The following is a 26,272-nucleotide window of genomic DNA, read 5'->3' as shown; positions in this document are numbered from 1 at the left end:
GTTGTTTATTCTGTAGTCTCTAGGCAAAAATACGTATGGGGCAGATTTACAAGCCCCTTGCAGCACTTTTACGCCGCCATTGCGTCACAATGTGACATATTTACAGCGTGACGCATCTAGTGAGATGCGTCCCGTTGTAAATCCCTGCGCTACATTATACCTGCGTCAGGTATAATGTATGCAGGGTGGGCGTTCCGTCGCAAAGAGGCCCTGTAAAAGTGATGCAGTGAAATCTACAAGATTTCACAGAGTCACTTTTACGTCCCCGCTGCAGCAAAACCTTATGCCTGCTTGTAGCAGGCGTAAAGAGTGACACAGCACAGCAAGTATAGGGTGCCCCCAGGCAGTGCTAAAGTTGCGTCCCGCTTTTGACACAACTCCAGCACTGCGTCACCTTTAGGGCATCGGATGCATCACGCATCTGTCTATTTGTGCGCCATGGTGCGCCGCATTATAAATGAGGCGCATCCATGGTGGCGCAAGGGGTTTCAACCATGATGCAAAATAACTGACGCATCCCTGCTGATATGCAGGGATGCGTCAGCTATTGTAAATCTGCCCCGTATAAATGAAAATAAAAGCTGTATCTTACACAGATCACAAAGATAATGGATGCTCATTTGGTATGCAGGCAGACCATTTTTATCCAAGTTAGTTAAAGCACATTTCCTTGGTGCATCATTTAAGAGGCGTAAGCATGTTGCAGGAGTAAAGGTTTACCACCAGCACGTGCTATCTGCATGTGACCAATATGCATTGTGCATATCAATGGACTGATAGTTGTTTCCAGGTCAATTCACTGATCTCTTTATTAATTATTTCTCATGCTAAACTAACAAAAGTGGCCTGATGATGGTGCTGGGCATCTCAATGTGTTTTCATAGCTATTTTTTTCTATTAAGCACTACTATTAACATCCAATAAATATTGGGGCCCCGACTTACAAAGTTTTATTTGTTCCACACAGCTAAATGTACTTTACTCCCTGCAATAGTAGAAAGCAACACGAGGGCCTAGCGTAAATGATACTTACAGATCTGTGGCTCGTATTTAGTTGTACACATCTATCTTGTTTGCAGAGAACTTAGTCAGAACATATGCCTCACTAGATGGGCCACTCACCTTTACTTTACACACCTGATATGGCGCCGCGGACACCCCCTCACCTGTTCATCTCTGTGATAAGGGAAGCAACATGGCGCCAGTCGGAGTTACCTACTCAGTCAATTATGCCAGCAGCGTTGATTTAGCATTGCAAAAACATAAAATAAACAGCGATTGAAAGTTCTTCCCTCAGTGACGCAATATGAGGTTTGACGGGCTGCGATTCCATTATCTAAAGCTTCTCTTAGTCATAAATGTGTAGATAATGGCGCATGCCAATACCTCACATTGAAAACTATGCGCGCCTTTCAAAAAAACACGAAGCTCTTCAAACAAAGGGTTTGAGGACTGAAGCATTTATCTTAGGGCTGTGCGGCCCGAGACAGGGGTTTGAAGGATGGTGAATTAGTTGAGGCTCCTGAGAGTGGCGTGAGTCATAGCAACCTAAGGTGACCTGTAAAATCGATGATAGGTGTGACCAGGCTTCTGCTCCTTTCCATGTCTGCCTACCTCATCATTGCTAGCAAGTGTTGCATCCAAGTCAAGGATGCTTACCACAAGGGAGGAAGGGTGTAGACAGGGTTTCATACCACAATTGAAAATAGACACTTTTTAATGCTCCCCGTAACTATTTATTTATATTTTAACTATAGATACAATATCTAGCTTCAGAAACATTTACCCACAAGTAACCGCCATGTTAAAGGTGCACAATTTCTCTAGTCAAACTCCATTGGTTAAGATTTACTACTCATAGCAGATGAAGTAATTCCGGGAAATTACTTTCACAGTATTATGTGTAGTTATATTAAGATGTATTTAAGTCTCTACTGGCAGGTAGCACTGGGGGGTACACCTATGATATCAACGACTACTCCTTTTTTGGCCTGTTCACTCAGTACTATGTAACACACTCTAGTTTCACTTAGCAGATATAGTATTCATATTTTTAGTCCACAAGCTTAAAAACTCAATAACTAAATAAATATATTTAATGAAGCCCATTGAGTGTAATGAGATGTTTTGTCTCTAAAAAATGTACTAATGGGAGGACATGGGCAACTGTTGGCTTGGCATTTTCTGCAGGGTCATTTCAAGAATTTTGTCCTATACCCTCCTGTTTTCTGAACCCGTTTTTGTTGTCTTTTAGGGCTCTGTGCACTTTGCTAACCAGTGCTAAAGTGTTGTACTGTCTCCTTAAAACATGGTAGAATTGGTGTAAACCTAAATGTCCTATTTAATTCACTTGTAAGTCCCTAGTAAAGAGGCACTAAATGTGTCCTGGGCCTATAAATTAAATGCTACTAGTGGGCCCCAAGCACTGATTGTGCCACCCACTTATGTAGCCTGTTAAACATGTCTCAGGCAAGCCAGTGTGTGTGCTGGTTTAAAACTGCAATTTCGACCTGACAAAATAAACCTTTTGCCAGGCCCAAACTTTCCTTTTTAATATGTATAAGTCACTCCTAGGATAGGCCCTGATCGGCCCAGAGGGCAGGGTGCAATGTATTTAAAAAGCATGACATGTACTTTTAAGTTTTACATGTCGTGATAGTGAAAACTCCTACATACGTTTTTCACTACTGCAAGGGTTACTGCTCCAATAGGATAACATTGGAGTTACCTAATTACATTTAGTAAGCTGTAACTTTCAATTGGGAGCAGGTAGACAGGGCGAGTTTGATGACTAAAGAATTTACTTTAATATCCCTCTTTAATGGTAAAGTCAGATTTTTTGTCACAATTCTGAAAATGCAACTTTTACAAGTTTCCTGTCATGACCATTTGATGCTGTGGCCTCATCCTAGGTCAACTGACTAGGTATAGCTGGCAGTTGGTCTTTGTGTATTGCTCCCAGACAGTTAGACAAAGGGAACACAGGTGTTGGCAGGGTGGGGCACTCTGAGATAATGAGGGGAAGGGGCTGTCACCTTCCACACTTGCACATCACAAAGGCTCCGCCTGAGCACTCTCACAAAGGGTTTGTCCCTAGTCTTTTGTGACCCAAGACAAGCTGAGGCCAGGACAGTGAAGAAGGGGATTCCTGACACCTCGGGGAGGGGGGGGTAGATACCTCTAGAAGCCTCCTCTACTTTAAAGTGTTCACCAGGTATAAATGGTGGACCCTTAGACCCAACTCTTCATTACATTTTGGATCTGTGGACTCTGCAAGGAAGAAGGATTGCTGTGCTGCTGAAAGGACTGCCACTCTGCTTGACTGTTGCGCCAAAGGATTGCTGCCCTGCTACCCTCTTGCCTGGATCAGAAGGACTGGACTTGCATCTCTAAACCTAAGATCCCAGAATGCCTCCAAGGGATACTTGGCTGGCTTCATGATCAAAAGCCTCAGGGATATAACTGATTTACAAAAAGGGGGTGGTGATGAACAGAGTGTCTGAGTTAAACAGACCACTCTTACCCAGTCCAAAGATCAGGGCTTGATCCATCACCGTTATTTATCTCACTGCCCCATCCCAGCTCAGAACCTGGCTATATGCAAATCAGTCTGTCCCTGGCCCAGTGCATCATGGGAACAGGGCAGACTAAACTACCAAGCCAATTCTTCACCAGAAAGGAAACAAGCTACCGGGGACCGGAGACCCTTGCTCATTGCACCATCAGGATTCAAGCAAACCGGGCCGAAGACGGCTGTAATGCCAGAAACCGGTCCCCGGGAGCTTGTTTCCTTCCCAGTGTAAGAATTGGCTTTTGTAGTTTGGTTTGCCCTGTTCCCATCATGCACTGGGACAGGAACAGACTAATTTGCATACAGCCAGGTTCTGAAACTGGGATGGTGCAGTGAGCTAAAAAACGGTGTTGGATCTAGCCCTGATCTCTTGACTGGGTGAGAGCTTTCTGCTTAATTCAGAGACTCTGTCCCTCACCACCCCTTGTTGTAAATATTTTTGTCCACCCTAAGCGTGGAAGGGTATTCTCAGATGTGAGACCCTTGCTCATTGCACCATCAGGATTCAAGCAAACCGGGCCGAAGACGGCTGTAATGCCAGAAACCGGTCCCCGGGAGCTTGTTTCCTTCCCAGTGTAAGAATTGGCTTTTGTAGTTTGGTTTGCCCTGTTCCCATCATGCACTGGGACAGGAACAGACTAATTTGCATACCGCCAGGTTCTGAAACTGGGATGGTGCAGTGAGCTAAAAAACGGTGTTGGATCTAGCCCTGATCTCTTGACTGGGTGAGAGCTTTCTGCTTAATTCAGAGACTCTGTCCCTCACCACCCCTTGTTGTAAATATTTTTGTCCACCCTAAGCGTGGAAGGGTATTCTCAGATGTGAGACCCTTGCTCATTGCACCATCAGGATTCAAGCAAACCGGGCCGAAGACGGCTGTAATGCCAGAAACCGGTCCCCGGGAGCTTGTTTCCTTCCCAGTGTAAGAATTGGCTTTTGTAGTTTGGTTTGCCCTGTTCCCATCATGCACTGGGACAGGAACAGACTAATTTGCATACAGCCAGGTTCTGAAACTGGGATGGTGCAGTGAGCTACAAAACGGTGTTGGATCTAGCCCTGATCTCTTGACTGGGTGAGAGCTTTCTGCTTAATTCAGAGACTCTGTCCCTCACCACCCCTTGTTGTAAATATTTTTGTCCACCCTAAGCGTGGAAGGGTATTCTCAGATGTGAGACCCTTGCTCATTCCACCATCAGGATTCAAGCAAACCGGGCCGAAGACAGCTGTAATGCCAGAAACCGGTCCCCGGGAGCTTGTTTCCTTCCCAGTGTAAGAATTGGCTTTTGTAGTTTGGTTTGCCCTGTTCCCATCATGCACTGGGACAGGAACAGACTAATTTGCATACAGCCAGGTTCTGAAACTGGGATGGTGCAGTGAGCTAAAAAACGGTGTTGGATCTAGCCCTGATCTCTTGACTGGGTGAGAGCTTTCTGCTTAATTCAGAGACTCTGTCCCTCACCACCCCTTGTTGTAAATATTTTTGTCCACCCTAAGCGTGGAAGGGTATTCTCAGATGTGAGACCCTTGCTCATTGCACCATCAGGATTCAAGCAAACCGGGCCGAAGACGGCTGTAGTGCCAGAAACCGGTCCCCGGGAGCTTGTTTCCTTCCCAGTGTAAGAATTGGCTTTTGTAGTTTGGTTTGCCCTGTTCCCATCATGCACTGGGACAGGAACAGACTAATTTGCATACAGCCAGGTTCTGAAACTGGGATGGTGCAGTGAGCTAAAAAACGGTGTTGGATCTAGCCCTGATCTCTTGACTGGGTGAGAGCTTTCTGCTTAATTCAGAGACTCTGTCCCTCACCACCCCTTGTTGTAAATATCAGGGATATAACTGGCTTCCAACACCCTTGAATCCAGGACCTGGACTTTGTCATCTGTGAGTCCTGCCCTCCCAAGTGAATCCACCTCAGTCCTGGACTTTTGGAAGTGGGCCTGAAGGTGCTCTGCCAGCACTCCAGTAGAACCGTTGCATCACCTTTGCTGTTCGATGCATTGCCTCGGAACCAACACATCAGCTCTGCTGCATTGACTTCCCCGAAGCAAGGAAGTCGCAGCCCATGAGTGCTGACACATCTCCACACAAGAACATCGCCTCTCCCAATGCAGCCCATCGGTACTGCTGCTGCACAACACATCTATATACAAGTACATCACCTTGTACTTCGTAACTCCTTTGAACTGCTGTTGCATGATTCATCACTTTGCCCGGGCCTTGCATCACCTCTGCTGTGCGATGCATCCTTGACATAGGACCTAGCATTTCTTCTCAACCAGGATTTAAGGTGCTCTTCGTCAGAGGTCCTAACAGGGTCCATATAGTCAGCCTAAGCTCTATTGCGGTCGACCTGAAATTGTGATTTTGTCTGGTCCATTGTGATCAGATAACCACAGTTGGCACTTAGTGCTTTTTCATGCTATTTTCCCTTAAATCTTTAAAACTGCAAGTCTACGATTCTACTAATTAGATTGTTGTCAATTTTGTCTTGATTTATTTATAAAAATTTATTCTATTTTTCTAAAATGGTGTGTTGTTTTTTCATTTTATTACTGTTTGAAGTGAAGCATAAATACTTTACACATTGCCTCTAAATTGAGCCTGACTGCTCTATGTCCTACTGCAACTAATCCCACAGTACCCCTCTCTGTCTAAATCCAAAATGTCAAAACCCTTCTCCCCGTGTGCAGAGCCCGTTGCACCCACCCAGAGCTGTGGTCAGGGTATTGAGCAGCCCCTTCTCTGTGGTCACTCTTCACCAGTTCTTGGGGCAGCTCCCCTCCCACTCAAATTGGTGCATACCTGAATGGTGGAACAGAAGATATACTCTATGCAGGTGACATCTGACATCTGTCTGTGACAGGGGAGGGCCCTTTGAAGTGAATTAAGTTCCTGGGCACAGCCCGAACAGTCACTCCTCCAGGCCTTTGTCTGTGCTCTGGGAGCAGTTTTTACACCTCATTCTTTGCTTGATAACTCAGAAGCCTGCAGGTGATAACTAATACAAATTAGTCTGCAGAGTCTTTGGACAGGAAAAAGTAACTTTCCAAATGGTACTTTTCCTTAATGTTTATCAAAAATCTGACTCCACTATTAAATTGGGTTTTTGATAAATATTAAAAATTGTTGTTGAATCATATTTCTAGCAGTTCTATAACCTGCAATAGAATGAGTATCTAGCATTGCTTCCCAGTGTTTCTCTATAAGTCAGTCCGATTTCCTAAATTTAAAATAGCGTTTGGGAGCGAGTCACTGTAAAGATTTGCTAACATTACATTTCTACACGTCCTATTTTTAGAAACCATGCATACTGCCTTGTGGGCTACACAGCCTTCTTAGCAGTGACATTATTATAAAAGGATGGTTTAGATCTATCAAAAGGGTTTATTTTGATAGGCTGAATTGCAGTTTTGTATACCATTCCCGTCAGACTACAAAGGTTGGCCTGAAGCCATGTTTACACTGCCACTGTAGTGGATGGCACAATAGGTGCTACAGTTTACTGGTGGCCTTTAACATCAATAACCTGGGAACAACTTATATCATATACTAGGGACATATAGGTGAGTTAAATATACCAACTAGGAATATGCCCATTCAGCGATGTTTAAAGTGGAAGCACAGGCCCTTCACTACTGTTTAGCAGGGATAAAGTGCACAGAGTTCTATACTCATCCAAGATATGGTAGGCATCTAGTGCTACACTATGCAAAGTATAGTCATTTCCTACAATTTGTATTTATGGACCAGAAAATTGGAAATATTGAGGCATGATGGAGAAGGTGGCTATGGAGTTGGCTCAGAGATAAGCAAGTTAAAATGGCAACAAATGACGAATAAAATACCACTGCTTGTAAAAAGGAAAGATTTAGGCCTCAAAGATCAAAGCATTTTCACATAGACAAAGACTAGGTACAAACCCTTTGGTATATCAGGCCCATAGTATTTCGAAACGGTCAATTGTAGGTCTTGATCAACAGTGCAGCTGTTGCCAGACCCTAAGTGAATCACAAAAAAAACTTTCCGAATACTACTGAAAGAGGGTCTTAGTCTCCACCCACATGATGGCTTCCATTAGCACTGGATTTGATTGGGCCAAAGCTGTGGGATTTTACTGAAAATTGTGCTTGTGTTGATTAGCTATCTGCCAGGATCTTGAAATTAAAAAATGATGAAATAATGTGTGTGTGTGCATATACATATATATATATATATATGTCGGATATTATCGCGCCAGTCAGAGGCGCGTGGGAGGTCCCGTTCACCAAGCGGCTGGAGATTCACTGACAACCCGCTGTTCGCAGCCAAGGACTTCTCAAGGTATTGAATTACATCCATCCCACCGCGTGGCATATGCCTGTTCCCTGAACTCTTGCTGTATGCAGCCTGTAACCCACAGGGAGACAAGGACACTGAGCCGCTGTCTCGTGGTTCAGCAGGCAAACTTGCTACGAGGTTGAACGTCGATGGGGACCGGAGGAGACCGGCAAAGAAATGAGGGCTAAAACTCTCAATTTGGACATTGCGCACATTTCCAGGCATGAATTCTACCCATTAATGGGGCTTGAACTATGCAGCCTTCGCCGTTTCACACTTACCCGGTTTGGTGCATTCTGGGCGCTGCAGTTGTGAGAGAGCTGCAGTGAAGTCTGACCTATGTGACCTGTGGTCAGCGGATTACCTCCAATGGCAGGGCTTCTGGACACACAAATGGGCGAGTGGAGTCACACGTAGCCTAATCAGCAGCATCTGAAGAAGACCGCCAGGTCGAAATGCATCATGCACACGCTGTCATTTCATTAAAGGTGCTCCAAAGGTTTCCCCTGTGTGGCCTCTCTCTGTTCCCTACGGAGTGGATTGTTTCGGATATTATCGCGCCAGTCAGAGGCGCGTGGGAGGTCCCGTTCACCAAGCGGCTGGAGATTCACTGACAACCCGCTGTTCGCAGCCAAGGACTTCTCAAGGTATTGAATTACATCCATCCCACCGCGTGGCATATGCCTGTTCCCTGAACTCTTGCTGTATGCAGCCTGTAACCCACAGGGAGACAAGGACACTGAGCCGCTGTCTCGTGGTTCAGCAGGCAAACTTGCTACGAGGTTGAACGTCGATGGGGACCGGAGGAGACCGGCAAAGAAATGAGGGCTACAACTCTCAATTTGGACATTGCGCACATTTCCAGGCATGAATTCTACCCATTAACGGGGCTTGAACTATGCAGCCTTCGCCGTTTCACACTTACCCGGTTTGGTGCATTCTGGGCGCTGCAGTTGTGAGAGAGCTGCAGTGAAGTCTGACCCATGTGACCTGTGGTCAGCGGATTACCTCCAATGGCAGGGCTTCTGGACACACAAATGGGCGAGTGGAGTCACACGTAGCCTAATCAGCAGCATCTGAAGAAGACCGCCAGGTCGAAATGCATCATGCACACGCTGTCATTTCATTAAAGGTGCTCCAAAGGTTTCCCCTGTGTGGCCTCTCTCTGTTCCCTACGGAGTGGATTGTTTCGGATATTATCGCGCCAGTCAGAGGCGCGTGGGAGGTCCCGTTCACCAAGCGGCTGGAGATTCACTGACAACCCGCTGTTCGCAGCCAAGGACTTCTCAAGGTATTGAATTACATCCATCCCACCGCGTGGCATATGCCTGTTCCCTGAACTCTTGCTGTATGCAGCCTGTAACCCACAGGGAGACAAGGACACTGAGCCGCTGTCTCGTGGTTCAGCAGGCAAACTTGCTACGAGGTTGAACGTCGATGGGGACCGGAGGAGACCGGCAAAGAAATGAATGCTACAACTCTCAATTTGGACATTGCGCACATTTCCAGGCATGAATTCTACCCATTAACGGGGCTTGAACTATGCAGCCTTCGCCGTTTCACACTTACCCGGTTTGGTGCATTCTGGGCGCTGCAGTTGTGAGAGAGCTGCAGTGAAGTCTGACCCATGTGACCTGTGGTCAGCGGATTACCTCCAATGGCAGGGCTTCTGGACACACAAATGGGCGAGTGGAGTCACACGTAGCCTAATCAGCAGCATCTGAAGAAGACCGCCAGGTCGAAATGCATCATGCACACGCTGTCATTTCATTAAAGGTGCTCCAAAGGTTTCCCCTGTGTGGCCTCTCTCTGTTCCCTACGGAGTGGATTGTTTCGGATATTATCGCGCCAGTCAGAGGCGCGTGGGAGGTCCCGTTCACCAAGCGGCTGGAGATTCACTGACAACCCGCTGTTCGCAGCCAAGGACTTCTCAAGGTATTGAATTACATCCATCCCACCGCGTGGCATATGCCTGTTCCCTGAACTCTTGCTGTATGCAGCCTGTAACCCACAGGGAGACAAGGACACTGAGCCGCTGTCTCGTGGTTCAGCAGGCAAACTTGCTACGAGGTTGAACGTCGATGGGGACCGGAGGAGACCGGCAAAGAAATGAGGGCTACAACTCTCAATTTGGACATTGCGCACATTTCCAGGCATGAATTCTACCCATTAACGGGGCTTGAACTATGCAGCCTTCGCCGTTTCACACTTACCCGGTTTGGTGCATTCTGGGCGCTGCAGTTGTGAGAGAGCTGCAGTGAAGTCTGACCCATGTGACCTGTGGTCAGCGGATTACCTCCAATGGCAGGGCTTCTGGACACACAAATGGGCGAGTGGAGTCACACGTAGCCTAATCAGCAGCATCTGAAGAAGACCGCCAGGTCGAAATGCATCATGCACACGCTGTCATTTCATTAAAGGTGCTCCAAAGGTTTCCCCTGTGTGGCCTCTCTCTGTTCCCTACGGAGTGGATTGTTTCGGATATTATCGCGCCAGTCAGAGGCGCGTGGGAGGTCCCGTTCACCAAGCGGCTGGAGATTCACTGACAACCCGCTGTTCGCAGCCAAGGACTTCTCAAGGTATTGAATTACATCCATCCCACCGCGTGGCATATGCCTGTTCCCTGAACTCTTGCTGTATGCAGCCTGTAACCCACAGGGAGACAAGGACACTGAGCCGCTGTCTCGTGGTTCAGCAGGCAAACTTGCTACGAGGTTGAACGTCGATGGGGACCGGAGGAGACCGGCAAAGAAATGAGGGCTACAACTCTCAATTTGGACATTGCGCACATTTCCAGGCATGAATTCTACCCATTAACGGGGCTTGAACTATGCAGCCTTCGCCGTTTCACACTTACCCGGTTTGGTGCATTCTGGGCGCTGCAGTTGTGAGAGAGCTGCAGTGAAGTCTGACCCATGTGACCTGTGGTCAGCGGATTACCTCCAATGGCAGGGCTTCTGGACACACAAATGGGCGAGTGGAGTCACACGTAGCCTAATCAGCAGCATCTGAAGAAGACCGCCAGGTCGAAATGCATCATGCACACGCTGTCATTTCATTAAAGGTGCTCCAAAGGTTTCCCCTGTGTGGCCTCTCTCTGTTCCCTACGGAGTGGATTGTTTCGGATATTATCGCGCCAGTCAGAGGCGCGTGGGAGGTCCCGTTCACCAAGCGGCTGGAGATTCACTGACAACCCGCTGTTCGCAGCCAAGGACTTCTCAAGGTATTGAATTACATCCATCCCACCACGTGGCATATGCCTGTTCCCTGAACTCTTGCTGTATGCAGCCTGTAACCCACAGGGAGACAAGGACACTGAGCCGCTGTCTCGTGGTTCAGCAGGCAAACTTGCTACGAGGTTGAACGTCGATGGGGACCGGAGGAGACCGGCAAAGAAATGAGGGCTACAACTCTCAATTTGGACATTGCGCACATTTCCAGGCATGAATTCTACCCATTAACGGGGCTTGAACTATGCAGCCTTCGCCGTTTCACACTTACCCGGTTTGGTGCATTCTGGGCGCTGCAGTTGTGAGAGAGCTGCAGTGAAGTCTGACCCATGTGACCTGTGGTCAGCGGATTACCTCCAATGGCAGGGCTTCTGGACACACAAATGGGCGAGTGGAGTCACACGTAGCCTAATCAGCAGCATCTGAAGAAGACCGCCAGGTCGAAATGCATCATGCACACGCTGTCATTTCATTAAAGGTGCTCCAAAGGTTTCCCCTGTGTGGCCTCTCTCTGTTCCCTACGGAGTGGATTGTTTCGGATATTATCGCGCCAGTCAGAGGCGCGTGGGAGGTCCCGTTCACCAAGCGGCTGGAGATTCACTGACAACCCGCTGTTCGCAGCCAAGGACTTCTCAAGGTATTGAATTACATCCATCCCACCACGTGGCATATGCCTGTTCCCTGAACTCTTGCTGTATGCAGCCTGTAACCCACAGGGAGACAAGGACACTGAGCCGCTGTCTCGTGGTTCAGCAGGCAAACTTGCTACGAGGTTGAACGTCGATGGGGACCGGAGGAGACCGGCAAAGAAATGAGGGCTACAACTCTCAATTTGGACATTGCGCACATTTCCAGGCATGAATTCTACCCATTAACGGGGCTTGAACTATGCAGCCTTCGCCGTTTCACACTTACCCGGTTTGGTGCATTCTGGGCGCTGCAGTTGTGAGAGAGCTGCAGTGAAGTCTGACCCATGTGACCTGTGGTCAGCGGATTACCTCCAATGGCAGGGCTTCTGGACACACAAATGGGCGAGTGGAGTCACACGTAGCCTAATCAGCAGCATCTGAAGAAGACCGCCAGGTCGAAATGCATCATGCACACGCTGTCATTTCATTAAAGGTGCTCCAAAGGTTCCCCCTGTGTGGCCTCTCTCTGTTCCCTACGGAGTGGATTGTTTCGGATATATATATATTTATATATATATATATATATATATATATATATATCTATACAACGTTTTCTTTCACAATAATGATGCACACTCGGAGGTAGAGTAATCTTCACCAATGATTTATTACTGCAAAACCGCTACGCGTTCGACACCAAGGTGTCTTGATCACGCAATATACTGCAGTAAACAACCGTGCCTAAATACATGAGTCAACATCAGTAAACATAGAAAGAGGATTTTCTCCACAGCCTCAGTTCATCAGATTCATTTCGCCGCCATTTTGTAAAGGTTAAGTTCTTATACAATTTCACTTGCTTTAGTGTGTACAATTATTACATTTAATACCCATTTCTACCAAGCGGTCAATTGCCATTTGTAACATAAAAAGTATATCAAAATAATATTTTATAACCCCAGTGGTGCCTTAGCTCTAACTAATGTGCAGAAGCTCTTTAGGCAATAAAGTTATATAATGCCTGCACTACCTAGAGTCACGTGGCATGTGTTTTTTGCAACATACCAGCATGATCATAGAGATGATCAAAACATTTCTTACTAATAACATCTTTATGTTTGATGGGGATTTGTATAGGCAGGTGCGGGGGACCGCAATGGGTTAATCTTTTGCACCGAGTTTTGCTAATCTCTTCTTGGGCAAATGGGAGGAAGAAATTAGAAACAATGTCAATCTTGAATCCGGCTTTGACTATGTCAAGGTCTGGTTAAGATACATCGACGACCTGTTTGTTGTATGGAGCGGGTCTGAGTTGGAAGCCACACAGTTTATAGAGAAACTCAATATCAATATGTACAACATCAAACTCACTTCCACCATGAACAAAAGCCGAGTAGAATTTCTAGACACAGTAGTGATGGAACAAAATGGTTGCCTCGTGACTAGTCTCCATAGAAAAGAAACTGCAGGTAACAGCCTCTTACATGCCCTCAGTGCTCACCCAGATGTGCTAAAATGGAGCATTCCATATGGGGAGTTACTGATGGCAAAAAGAAATTGCAGTACAGAGGAACTCTATGAATTAGAGCATGTCCGGGTGATGGAAAGGTTCAGGGAGAGAGGGTACCCAGAATAGGTACTTAAAAAGGCCACCGAAAAGGTCACAGAGACATTGAGCAGTGCAACACTTGAGGATAGGAGCAAGGAGACGGGCAATGAGATGGTAACCAGACTCATCACCACATTTAATCATGACTCTGGCAAAGTACAAAAGATTCTCAATAAAAACTGGGGAATCTTACAAACAGATAATGTCATAGTATAAATGATAGGTCAGAGACCATCCATACCATATCGCAGGGGTAGAAGGTTGCGAGATCTCTTAGTCAGAGATGACATATTAGAAAATAGGACCATGAATATACACAATCTTAAGGGATTTTATCCCTGTGGACACTGCAGGGCTTGCAAATCCAGCAAAATGGTAAAAGAATTCAAGGCACCAGGGACTAATAAGAACCATCGGACAATTCTTGACCTGTAGTACCACCTTTGCAGTGTATGTTCTTGAGTGCCCCTGCCAATTAAGGTACGTAGGTAGCACTATGTGCATGGTTAAGAAACGCATACAGGAACACCTGCGAGCCATTACAAGCCATGATTCACACTATCCTATTGCTAGACATTTTCAAGACAAACACAGTTCAGATAACTCCTAACTCAGTTTTTTTGCAGTTGAGCATATCGTTCCTAATAAAAGATGGGGAAACAGGGAGCTTACCCTGAGAAAAAGGGAATCAAAATGGATAATTGAATTAGAGACAATATTCCCGGGAGGACACAACCTTGATGAGGAACTAGCAACCCACCTATATGAAGACTAACTAAGCAAAGTAGTTTTCCAGACAGTCCTCAGAAAGGTTGACAATCACTAAGATGTATCGCAACATGTCTTAGAAAGTTAATCTGTTTATTAAGAAACCAGTTAGTATGATGTAATTCGTGTAGATAAGATTTGAATGTTTTAATAGTATGTTTTTACTGATATTGTTTTTTGTTGTGTTTATTTTCACAGGAGTAAAGGAAGAGACCCTTCACCTTCACTTTTGATCATCACACGGGTCTTATTTCTTCCTTTTTTCTCCGATGTGATCACCTGCACTTCTTCTTTTTCTTTTTTGTAAGGATAAAAGCTATTGGAGCACTGTTATCGTCTAGAAGTTGGTAGTGTAAAGAATGCACTTTTTTGATAAACTTAAGTAAACCAATAGTATGAGGTCCCATTGAGCCACTTGGCGAATGAAGAAGAGTCCTCTGTATCTCTCCTCCTGAGATCTATTGGCACTAGTCCGAATACATATATTTTTGAATCTGGACACAATGCTTAGTAACTCTATCAGCAATGTGATTTATGTTTGAATGCGGTCATCTAACCCGTGATTTGCGGTTTAAGCGACAATCTTTAATACGCGTGCGTTATGGGTAAAACGAGTTTCGAATTGTGTTCCAAAACTTTATTGCCTAAAGAGCTTCTGCACGTTAGTTAGAGCTAAGGCACCACTGGGGTTATAAAATATTATTTTGATATACTTTTTATGTTACAAATGGCAATTGACCGCTTGGTAGAAATGTGTATTACATGTAATAATTGTACATACTAGAGCAAATGAACTTGTATAAGAACTTAACCTTTACAAAGTGGCGGCGAAATGAATCTGATGAACTGAGGCTGTGGAGAAAATCCTCTTTCTATGTTTACTGATGTTGACGTCATCGTAAGGAAGGCAGAACTCAAATGGAGACAGACAAAAGATAATATGGACAGACAACATTATAAAACCTTACACCACCATTACATGGACAATATAGCAGAAACTAAAAGTACGTACTTAGGAAATCGCATTAATCAACCAGCGAATTCCTATGAAGAGCTATATAAGATCGTGAAAGATTTCACAAATCCCCCGTCTAGCTTACCACCCCAAACCGCCTCCCAGGAATGGGTGGACTCACTCTCAGACTTTTTCATCACTAAAATCGACGACATTCACAAAGTTTTCCTCCTATAAACAAAACCCTACAGCAGAATACATTGGTAGCACCCCTTTTCAGCCCCATGAGCCATTTAAAAAACTTCGAGGAAATAACAGAGGAGCACACCACAACCATGCTTAAAAAGATGCAATCCGGTTCACCGGCAGATCCAGCGTCCCCACAAATTCTATCCAAAATTGAAAAAAGTCTCATTCTAATCTCACCAAAATCCTAAATTCGTCACTAACGCAGTCCACAGTTCCTTCTCATTGGAAGGAAGCTGTTGTGAGGCCAATAATGAAAAAACCATCAGAAGATCCGAAACAATTATCAAACTACAGGCCTATTTCATTGCTCCCCTTGTTTGGGAAAGTACTAGAGTCAATTATTAATAAGCAATTATCAAATCATTTAGAAAATAATAAAATTCTCGACCCGTCACAATCAGGCTTTCGATCTCATCACAACACAGAGACAGCACTAGTGGAGATTGCAGACAACATCAGGCTCTCCCTGGATGCAAGACAATCCGGAATTCTAATCCTTTTAGATCTTCGACACCCTATCTCATACCATTCTTCTGGACCATCTTAGAGAATGTGGTGTAGAGGGCTCCGCTTTACAGTTCTTCGAAAGTTACCTCTCGGACCGATCTTTTAAGGTGGAAATTTGTGGATTCTCTTCTAAAAGTCAGATTATCAACAAGGGCATCCCCCAGGGATCAATTGTGAGTCCTACCCTTTTTAATGCAAATAAGACAGAAATTCTGCTCTTTGGAAATGCCCAACACATCTGGTCTTCCAACTGGTGGCCACCCTCATTAGGGTCATGCACTCTACCAAAGTCAACTGTCCGCAACCTAGGAGTAATAATGGACGACAAACTTTCAATGGCTGATCATGTAAGCACTGTGACTCGTACCTGCTATGGTATAATGCGATCCCTCAGGAAAATCTTCAAATGGATTCCGCTGCACTCTCGTTTACCCTTGGTGCAGGCTTTAATCATAAACCGCCTGGGCTATGGCAATGCGTTGTTTGCATCCATAAATGAAAAACTACTATCTAAACTCCAAGTGCTGCAGAACACTGCAGCTAGGCTAGTGTTATACCTTCCTCCACGCTCACCATCGGCCCCTTGTCTAAAAACGCTTCACTGGCTCCCTATCAAAAAGAGGATCACATTTAAAATATGCTGCCAGGTACAAAAAAACTGTGAACAATAATGGCCCATTCATAAGCCAGACTTATTGTAATTGTCAATGCTTGTTTAATGTGAGGCATATATCAAAGGGTCAATAAAAATGCAGAAATTGCTTTTATTTGTTTGGTTGGTAGGCTGAAGTAATATCACACGTGACTGCAATGGTTTGTATCAAATTTGCAATATGTTCCAAATAGATATTTTTTTAATTTCTGGCCACTATCGACTTCATATTTCTTTTTTCGGCTACTATTTGCAAAAATATAGGAAAAAGTCCGAAACCTATCCATCATAGATTTCCGCCTAGATATTGCATGGATTATCACATTTTTGGAGACAAATGTCCCCTGCTGGACACATTCGTCACACATACTTTGACACTTTCACCTGCTTTTTTATTTTAGCGGATTTACGTGCATTCCCAGTTTGGGGAACAAAACGACCTGCAAAATGTTTGTAAATTCGAAAGCACAAGTTTGTATGTTTTGACAGCATTTTGCAAGCCCTCCTCTTATCTTTCACTAAGACCTTTAATTAGAAATGGACATTTCGCAAATCATGTTCTTGACATTTACGTCAGCATATCACTTTCTTGTGTAACTAACTTTTACTTGGAAGAACAGAAAAGTTTGTGAAATCGGCATATTTTTTCCTGTATTTAGAGACTATCCTCAATAGTCTCAAGGGCGCCCGGAGATGTACTCTTCCCCACAGAACCTTAGGAAAGAGGACGCAAGGTGGGCCAAGCAGCATTTTCGAAACCTGTTGGAGAGTGAGAGGGAAACGGTTGAACTTTGTATGCCAACGGTAAGAACACTTTTTCAACTTTCGACGACCATGGCTATGGAACCTTACCTAAAATATGTAACCAAACCGTACCACCGTTTTTTACTCATAAGGTTCAGGTTCAACCTGATACATCTTGTTCTCGGCTCGTATACAAAATGGGGCATCCCAGAAAACTCCCCACCATGTACCTGCGATTGTTTTTCGACACAGGACACTTTGCACCTAGTCATGCTCTGTGAACATTTCTCAGCGGCCCGTAAAAAATTCCTTGTCCCTATCCTGACAGACTTAAACTTTGTCCAGGTACGGCCAGCTCTATTACATCTACAGATGCTGAACTCGGTCCAAGCCACATATGGTGTAGCTTGTTTTTTGGTAGCAGCCGCTAGATTAAACAAATCAAGAAATGTCCCAATTATTAACCAGCAAAACTGAAACCTGCATAGGAACTCAACGGGAATGTCACATATATACTGAAATTGGTACCCCACATTTCTATATATTTTTTTTTTAAAAAGGGGGGGGAAACAGTTTTTTTAAAAATAAAACTCTTTTAAATATGCAATCACTTCTATATTTGTTTAATTGTTTTTTTTAACTATGTTCATGTATTTTACTGTGCTTTTATGGTTTTAATTAACCGAATAAAGTTCTTTGACTGACTGACTGACTGACTGACTATCCTCAATACTACATGCATGTGACTTGGTAGGTAGGTGAATGCCCTGTTATGGTGATGGTGGCCTGGAATTTGGGATTTCTGATGGCAGCCATATTAATGCTCAGACCCATATCTGATTTCAGAATTTGCAAGCTCAGAAAACAGTGCTTCCATTTCTTACTTTTCTGAAGAAAACGTTGTATTTTCTTTTGATTTGTGTAGCCTCTCGTTTGAATTAGGGAAATGGATTGGTTGTAGGTCTGCTGATCTGCGTGTTTACAGTTTACTCAAAATACTGCTGCTTATCTGCTTATTCGTGAGGAAAAAAAGGATCCTCCTTCCTGATCATTTAGAATCTGCTTTGACTTCTGGTAGAACAGAGCTCCATTTCCAAACCATTTTCCATATTTCTATTAACAGCTGTACCGTGTTTCTAAAAGCATCATCCGCTGCATACCTTTCTTGTCAGGCCCTGCTTTAGACATAAGTGGTCAGTTGGCCATTGTTTGATGTTGATGGGTTGGCTGGAATGGAAGAGAGTGTCAGGTTCAGAAACATGCTTTTCTTGGAAGATTTCTTAATGTTTTTAACATTTCAAAGAGCACTACATTTTGGGAATAGCTCAAAAGCTTCCGATACGACATCCTCCTTTTACGCCCTATCTGAAGGACTGACACCAAGTAGGGATCGTGGTGAAATACAAAAATGCAATATTGTGAAACAATCACAGTAGTTTTGTGGAAATGTAGTAAACAGAAAGATTATCAATTAGAATCCTGGTGTGCATTGAAAGTCTTGTCAAGCTAAAAAAAACTCCACCTTTTCATGCATTTCCTAAAAAAAAAATCAAACCATCAGTAACACCTTTCGATTGATAACCACATTTATGAGTACATAGAATAAACCATGGCACAATGCTCTTCGTTCTTCTTCACAAGGGTATTTAAAAGAACAGGCTGGCAATGATAGCCCATTCCTGTTGTTGGCTGTAGGTTAGCGTGGTAGAACCATTTAACCTTTACACATAGATTTTTACCACGTCTCCTAGACCAGACTTTCAGCCCCCCTCCCCCCATTGGAGACCCAAAGCGCACACAGGGTCAAGCCACGTGCCCCTTCCACATCACAGGCGCCGCAACCTATCCTGGCCTGACTCTTGCACCAACAGCAGTCGCTGCAGATTATACTGACTGCTTGGAAGCATGGCCCATTCCAGTTTGACAATCATTCCGTATTTCTTTCAGCTGGCGATAGGTTTAATAGGTTTTAGGTCTAGAACTTGATAATTACTTGCGTTCCTCTATGTTGGGGGGAGGGATTCTTTTTTTTTCCTTTTCCCATTCCCATATTTCTTAATTCTCTTCAATCTCTTGTACCCCGGTTGTTGTAACATTTGGAGCCAATGTATCCAATTCTACATGCGCACAGGGCATTTTACTTGTTGTATGTTTTTTTTCTTTGAAATTCATTAATTCAATAATTCAATATAGAAAAGCGATACAAAAATAAGAGTTTTTAAGCATAGTCTCCCCAGCCCTGGTCTAAATCAGTCATCGTTCCCGTATACAAAGAAGACTCGATGGATGATACTTGGTGTTTTCGTCCGATTTCCTTGATAGACTCTGAGGTTAAAGTTATAAGCAAAGTGTTCCCATCCACAATAACAGCTTTAGCTAAATCCCACGGAGTGCTATGGGATGTCCAATATGACTTCAGACCAGGCAAAGACACTGTAGACCAATACCTAAACCTGTATCTTTTAATTAATAAATATACTGTGGCCAGACCCGGAGCTGTACACTTGGCTTTTGTGGACTTAAATTACGCCTTCGATAGGGTTAAGAGAGACACATTGTGGTGCTGGACATTGGGATTGATAAAAGCATTGTTTTGTTTTTTTACATGGCTTGCATCTTAACTTGACTTCCTCTGTCGGGTATGGCTTGAACGGAGAATGCACTGAGCACTTTACACTTAACAGAGGGGTCAGACAAGGTTGCATCTTGGTCCTTTTTTTTATTTATTCTTTCAATTAATAAATTGAAGCAGATCCTTGTTTCTGGGGCTCCTGATCTTCCTATGTTGGATGGCTGTCCTGTCCTGCTCTTTTAAATGCAGATGATACCATTTTAATCTCGAGGACAGTGGAAGGTCTTCAAACTTTACTGGACCTTTTTAGCAATTAGATGGACACACCTGATCTGATGATTAACTTGACTAAATCACATACCATGATGATAGGTCCCAGAAATACTAAAAGAACAGCCCACCTCTGCAAGGGACATATGCTCACTAGAGTTAAAACCTTTCCATTTCATGTTCTTCTCCTCCCTTAGTTGTTCCCCGCTGGCAAGGGAAAGCAGACATGCTTTTGCAAGAAGTATTGCTGCTGTCTTTGACTTCAATTCCAGACTAGCTGTGGGGGTGATGCTTGAGATATATATAGCAAAGTACATGCCCATAGTGTCTTATGGCTGTGACATTTGAGGGCATGCCAACATTGCTTCAACGTGCTGAGAATATGTTTTTAGAAGGTTACTTGCACTCCCCAGTAGCTCATCTACTTTTATTACCCAGTAAGAGATGGGGCAGGTATTTTTGCCCAACATGATTCGACTGTTTCGGCCTACTAATAATGTTCAAGAAATGTCTACCCTTACTATCAATCACCCACAGGAAGACTGTAGTCCAAGCCCTGATTGTCTCCAGGTTGGACTATGTAAACTTCTTGCACCTGGGTCTCCCAGAATACCTACTGAGTAGACTTCAGGTGGTCTGGAATGCGGCCGCCAGAGCGATTCTCATGTTGGGACCCAGAGCTCAGGTCTCCTCTCACCTGAAGACTTTGCATTGGCTTCCAGATCAAAAGAGCATTTGCTTCAAAGCTCTGGTCTTAGTTTTAAAGCTCTACAGGACACAGGCACCATTATATCAGAAAGAGAGTTCTACACTATGCCCCAGGTAGAACCTTGAGGTTCTCCTCTTAGCAGCAGGCGACTGTCCCTAAATTCTCCTGTGCCCTCATTGGTGGCTGCTCCTTCCAAGTTCAGGCTGCCCGTCTGTGGAACTTTCTGCTGGTGTCACTCAATTGGGTGCCTGACTTACTCACCTTCAGGAAGCTGCTGAAAACCTGGCTATTTCAGCAATAGCCTTAATGCTTCTTCCCTCTTTCAGCAATAGTAACTGTTCTGCCCTGAGGTTCTTTAGTGCCAGGACACTCTTACTGGGTAGCTGTGCGCTCTATAAGTACCAATTAACACGTCATAACAAAACTGAGACCATATGGCGTCCATCTGGCTTAAGTGGGAATTGAAATTTAACAAGAAATTACTTAAGGGTTGTTTGGGTTTGGATCGTGACTCCCATATACCCTGGATAACCTATGTTTGGAATTGTTTGTTTAAGTTATGGTGACTCTCCCTTTTTAGCTCTCCTGAGAACATTAAGAATGCATATCTCGGGGAGGAGCTGAGCTGGCGACCAAGATGACCGCCTGAAGATCGGCTCCAGCCGGGCCCGCTCCACCGGCTCGCGATCCTGCCTAATATCCTGTCCCCCAACCCGTGTTCGGGCGGGGAACCTAATCGGAGCTCGCGGAGGCGTCCCCGGTCTCTCCTGGTGCTCCGGCGACCGCGCTGCGCCGCCTGCAAGATCGCGGCCTGCAGCGGCTGGAAGCCGGGGCCTCCATTTCCAGCACCCCCCGGCCGGAGTTAGTCAACATCGGCCGCCGGGATGGCCTTGTGCTGGTCCGGTCGGCGGTCGTGGGGGTTGCTGGCTGCTGCCTCGCCTGCTTCTCTGGCCCCCCCCTGGAGGAGTGGGGTCCCTGAACCACAGTCCAGGTGTGTGGTGGTCCCCCTGCGGGCCTGTGAAACCGATCTGGTGAGATTTTCGGCCCCAGCGGTGCTGCTGGGGCTGGATACGGGGATACGCAGAGGCCTGCCTGAGGGTCCCTGGTGGGGTGCCCTGAAGACACCTCGGCTGAGGCCGTAATGCCAGTTTCAAAAGTGGTGAAGGGCGGGGGATGATCGGTCTCACCCTGTGTGCTGGGGGTCCCGAAGGTGACTCACAGGCTGGTGGAGGTGCTCATTGGATCCCGGAGGGCATTTGCGACGATGCCGGGTCGCCATGATTGATGCGGAGCGCTGCAGGTGCAAGAGACTGAACTGAGGCAGTCCTGCATCCCCGGTGGGCCTTCGCCTGGGTCGTCTGGAGGGGCTGATTGTGGCGCAAGTGGTCCTGGCGGACGCTCGTCCCGGGGGTATCGGCTCCTGTGCACCTGAACCTGGGACACTGGATTGGGTCAGACCCATGTTGGAGAGACAGTATACGTACTGATCGGCTAGGTGCCCACCGAGATTCATCCCAGATCTCGACGGTGGTTGCCTGGAGTGCGACAAGATGGCGACAAAGACGGACTCAGAAAAACAGCTGCCTAAGACCGCCAGGGGAGGCAGACAGGTGCAGTCTAACAATCTGGATAGGTATACCTTGCCTAAGGGGTCACCTCAGCAGTCTAAGAAGGGACCGGGAGGCGGCGCCGACGATCGCTCTGCTGCGGAAGAACCAACCTTAACAGACCTCATGGCGGCTATCAATGGGGTCCGGACGTCCCTGGGCTAGAAGATGGAGACCCTGGATACTAAGCTTGACATCGTGTCGTTAGAAATGGGGCTGATCAGGGCGGACCTCTCAAAGGCGAACGAGAAGGCTAAATAGCTGGAGGTGAAGACAACGAGTCTCATAGACGATGAGAGTCAGTTGCAGCAGGAGGTACGTGATCTTCGGACTTCTAGGGAGAGCACCGATCGGCGGCTGGATGAGTACGAAGGGTGGGCCCGATGCAACAATGTTCGCATCCTGGGTGTCCCGGAGAAGGCGGAGGGGCAGGCCATGTATCTTTTTGTGGAGAACCTTATCCTTAACCACCACAAACCAAAGGGCCTCAGTAAGTTTTTCATGGTGGAACTGGCCCATAGGGTGCCGGGCGGCAGGCCCCGGGTTGGGGCGAATCCCAGACCGATCATTGCCCGAGTCCTTAATTTTCGGGACAGGGACGCTATCCTGCAGGCGGCTCGTGCAGCTGATCCTTTGGAATTTGAGAATGCGACGCTCCTGTTCTTTCCAGATTTTACTCAGGCGGTGCAGAAACAGAAGCAGAGGTTTGTCTCGATCAAGAAGAAACTGAGAGACAAAGGCATGAGGTACGCCATGATGTTTCCTGCCCGTCTTCGAGTGGAACTTGATGGGAAGGCCTGGTTCTTCGATAATCCTGATGTGGCCGCGGACTGGTTGGATAGTGTGCAGCGGCCGGACAAGGAGTCCTGCGATCAGGTTGAAGCTGAGGAACAATGACTTGGTGCAGCGTGAGTTCAGCAGGGGGCTTTGGATAGCTGTTCCGGGGGGTGTTTCGGCAGGGTTCGAATTTGGACTTCCTGCAGAACTGTGTGCATGATGTTGTTGAGGATTTTAGGGTGCAGGGGTGTCCGTAAAGAGTCGGGGGGATGGTGGGTCGATTCGTAGGCCCTCCTCTGTGTTCTACCTTTAGATTTTTATAGGTTAGTTGGGGGCGACAGGCACACTGCTAGTTGGGGATGAGCGAAAGTTATTTGGATCAGTTTAGACCTAGACGGGCGTGATGTGGCCAGGGTTGCACCTATTAGCGCTTGGAGGTTCCGAGACTCAGTGGCAAAGAAGGAGATTGTGCGTGTGGCCGACAGATATTTTCGAGAGAACGTAGACTCGATGGACTCCAAGTGTTCCCTATGGGAAGCGTATAAAACTATCCTTAGAGGGGAACTGCTATCGTATATTTCCGGAAAGAAGGAGGAGCGCGCTGAGATTGATAGGGTGGAATCAGAGTTGCTTGAGCTGGAGCGGGAGGTGTCGCTTGTTTACACGCCAGATGGGCTGCATCGTTTGAGCCGCCTTAAGGATGAGTACCGGAGCCTGGCCTGGGATAACGCAAAGTCACAATTGGCGGATACCCAGAGTAGGGTGTACGAACACGGGGACAAGGCCGGGAAACTGATTGCCTGGTTGGAGAAAAGGGATTGGGTGTCGCGGTTGGTTCCGGTGCTGGGTCAGATAAAATCACGAACCCGCAGGAGATTGTGGACGCTTTTGCTGGCTATTATAAGAAGGTGTATGCGGCTGTATGTAACTACCCGGAGTCCGGGAATACAGACTTGATCCATGACATCCCGATGCCCACTCTTTCGGATGAGGACAGGGAGTTCCTTGACTCTCCCCTTACAAATGATGAAGTGGCGCAGGCGATTAGAGGGGTTCGTTCTGGTAAGGTGTCTGGCAATAATGGGCTCCCTGTTGAACTCTACAAAGTAAACGCGAATAAGTTGGCTCCTTTCGTCTGGGACATGTTTGTGGAGAGTAGAGAGAGGGGTCTGCTTCTGTATGATCAGCGTGTTGCGAACTTCATAGTCTTGCATAAGGAAGGTAAGCCGAAGACTGAGTGTTCTTCCTATTGGCCGATCTCCCTGTTAAGTGCCGAACCAAAAGTCTTGGCAAAACTGTTGGCGACTCGCCTGGTAAAGGTCATCACGACACTGGTTCATCCGGATCAGTCAGGTTTTATGCCCCGCCGGAATACGGCTCTTAATTTGCGCAGGTTGCATGGGCTCCTCGGAGGGGCATCACAAATACAAGAGCCAACGATTTTGTTATCCTTGGATGCCACCATGGCATTTGACAGAGTGGAATGGCCCTATCTTTTTGCTGTTCTGGGCAAGATGGGCATTGGCTCGGAGTTTGTTTCTTGGGTCCGCCTTTTATACTCCGGTCCGCTGGCCTGAGTAGTTGTCAATAACCATAGGTAGGCTGATTTTTTGCGTTGGGGTGGGGCACCAGACAGGGATGTCCTCTCTCCCTGCTATTATTTGCGTTGGTGCTCGAGCCGCTTACGGCTTGGGTCCGTTGGGACAGGTCGATCAAGGGGATCAGATGGACACTCGACTGGGAGGACAAGATATCGCTCTATACGGATGATATTTTGTTGTATCTGCCCTCTCCTTTAGACGTTCTGGAGGTGTTTGGAAGATACTCAGGCTTCGCCATTAACTGGACGAAGTCGGTCCTTTTTGTTTTGAGTGGTGATCCTCCGGAGGTTCCTCCAGGTTGTCCGGTTAAACTGGAAACGGATGGATTCAAATATCTTGGTATTTTTATATCCTTGGACCCTCAGAGCAGATACTCCAATAACCTGTTGCCGCCCCTGGTTCGGCTTAGACGCGATGTGACTCGTTCAAAATCGCTTTGGCTCTCTCTTCTCGGTAGTGCTGTTCTGTTTAAAATGATGGCTCTTCCGCGTTTCCTATACGCGCTCCAGAACTCCAAGGACCCGGTTCCTCCATCGTACTTCAGGGAGGTTGAGTCTCTCCAGAGACAGCTTCTCTGGGACGGTAGGCCCAGAATTGCATTTGCGAAATTGACGTTGCCGTGGTATGACGGGGGGATCGGTCTGCCTAATATCCTAAGTATAATTGGGCATCACAATTGGCGGCGGTTAATCAGGCCATTTATGGCTCGCTGTTAGACCCCGACTATGCCATGGACCGCGGTCAGGTTCCCGGGGAGAATTTACTAGGGCACTGTATGCGAGGCTTGGACGTTTTCCCCTGGTGGGACCAGTGGCGGTTGCTGTTCAGGTCTGGCACGAGGCTAACCGCTCCCTTAAATGGGAGGGGAAGATCACACTGGCTACACCTCTCTGGAATTCTGAACGCTTGGGTAGTTTATGGAAGTCGAAGGGTTTTGACAAATGGGACCTCATTGGGATTTCCCGAGTAGGAGATCTCTGGGTTAAGGATGGTATCCTCCCGTTTGAAACCTTGCAGGAACGATATCAATTGCAAGAGAGTGGGAGGTTTCATTACCTCCAGATTAGGCATGCGCTGCTTGCTGGTATTCCCCGGGAAACGACGCTCCCGGAGGCTTCCCCGTTGGAGGATCAAGTGTTGGATGGTCATCTTCCACGAAGACGATCTCCTTGATTTATAAAAAACTAGTTAATCACACGGAGGATCCCCTGGTGGTACTTAGGGACCAGTGGACAGCTGATGGACTGATCCTAGAGGATGAGGACTGGAGGGAGGCCGTGGCCTCTCCGAGGGTTGTTGCAATTCAAATGAGGCTCCGACTGGTTCAATTAAAGATCCTCCACCGCTGCTATGTGACTGGCCCACGGATGGTGCAAATCGGTTTGGCTGCGAGTGACGCATGCAAGAGAGGATGTGGCGAGGCTGGAACGTTCTTTCATTTGTTGTGGGACTGTGCTCTCATTCAGGGTTATTGGTCTGCTATTCATGCCAAGGTACGTGAGGTG

This window comes from Lissotriton vulgaris, chromosome 8 (genome assembly GCF_964263255.1).
Source record: "Lissotriton vulgaris chromosome 8, aLisVul1.2, whole genome shotgun sequence".
In the NCBI taxonomy this organism is placed as follows: Eukaryota; Metazoa; Chordata; class Amphibia; order Caudata; family Salamandridae; genus Lissotriton; species Lissotriton vulgaris.
This window is presented reverse-complemented; position numbering follows the sequence as displayed.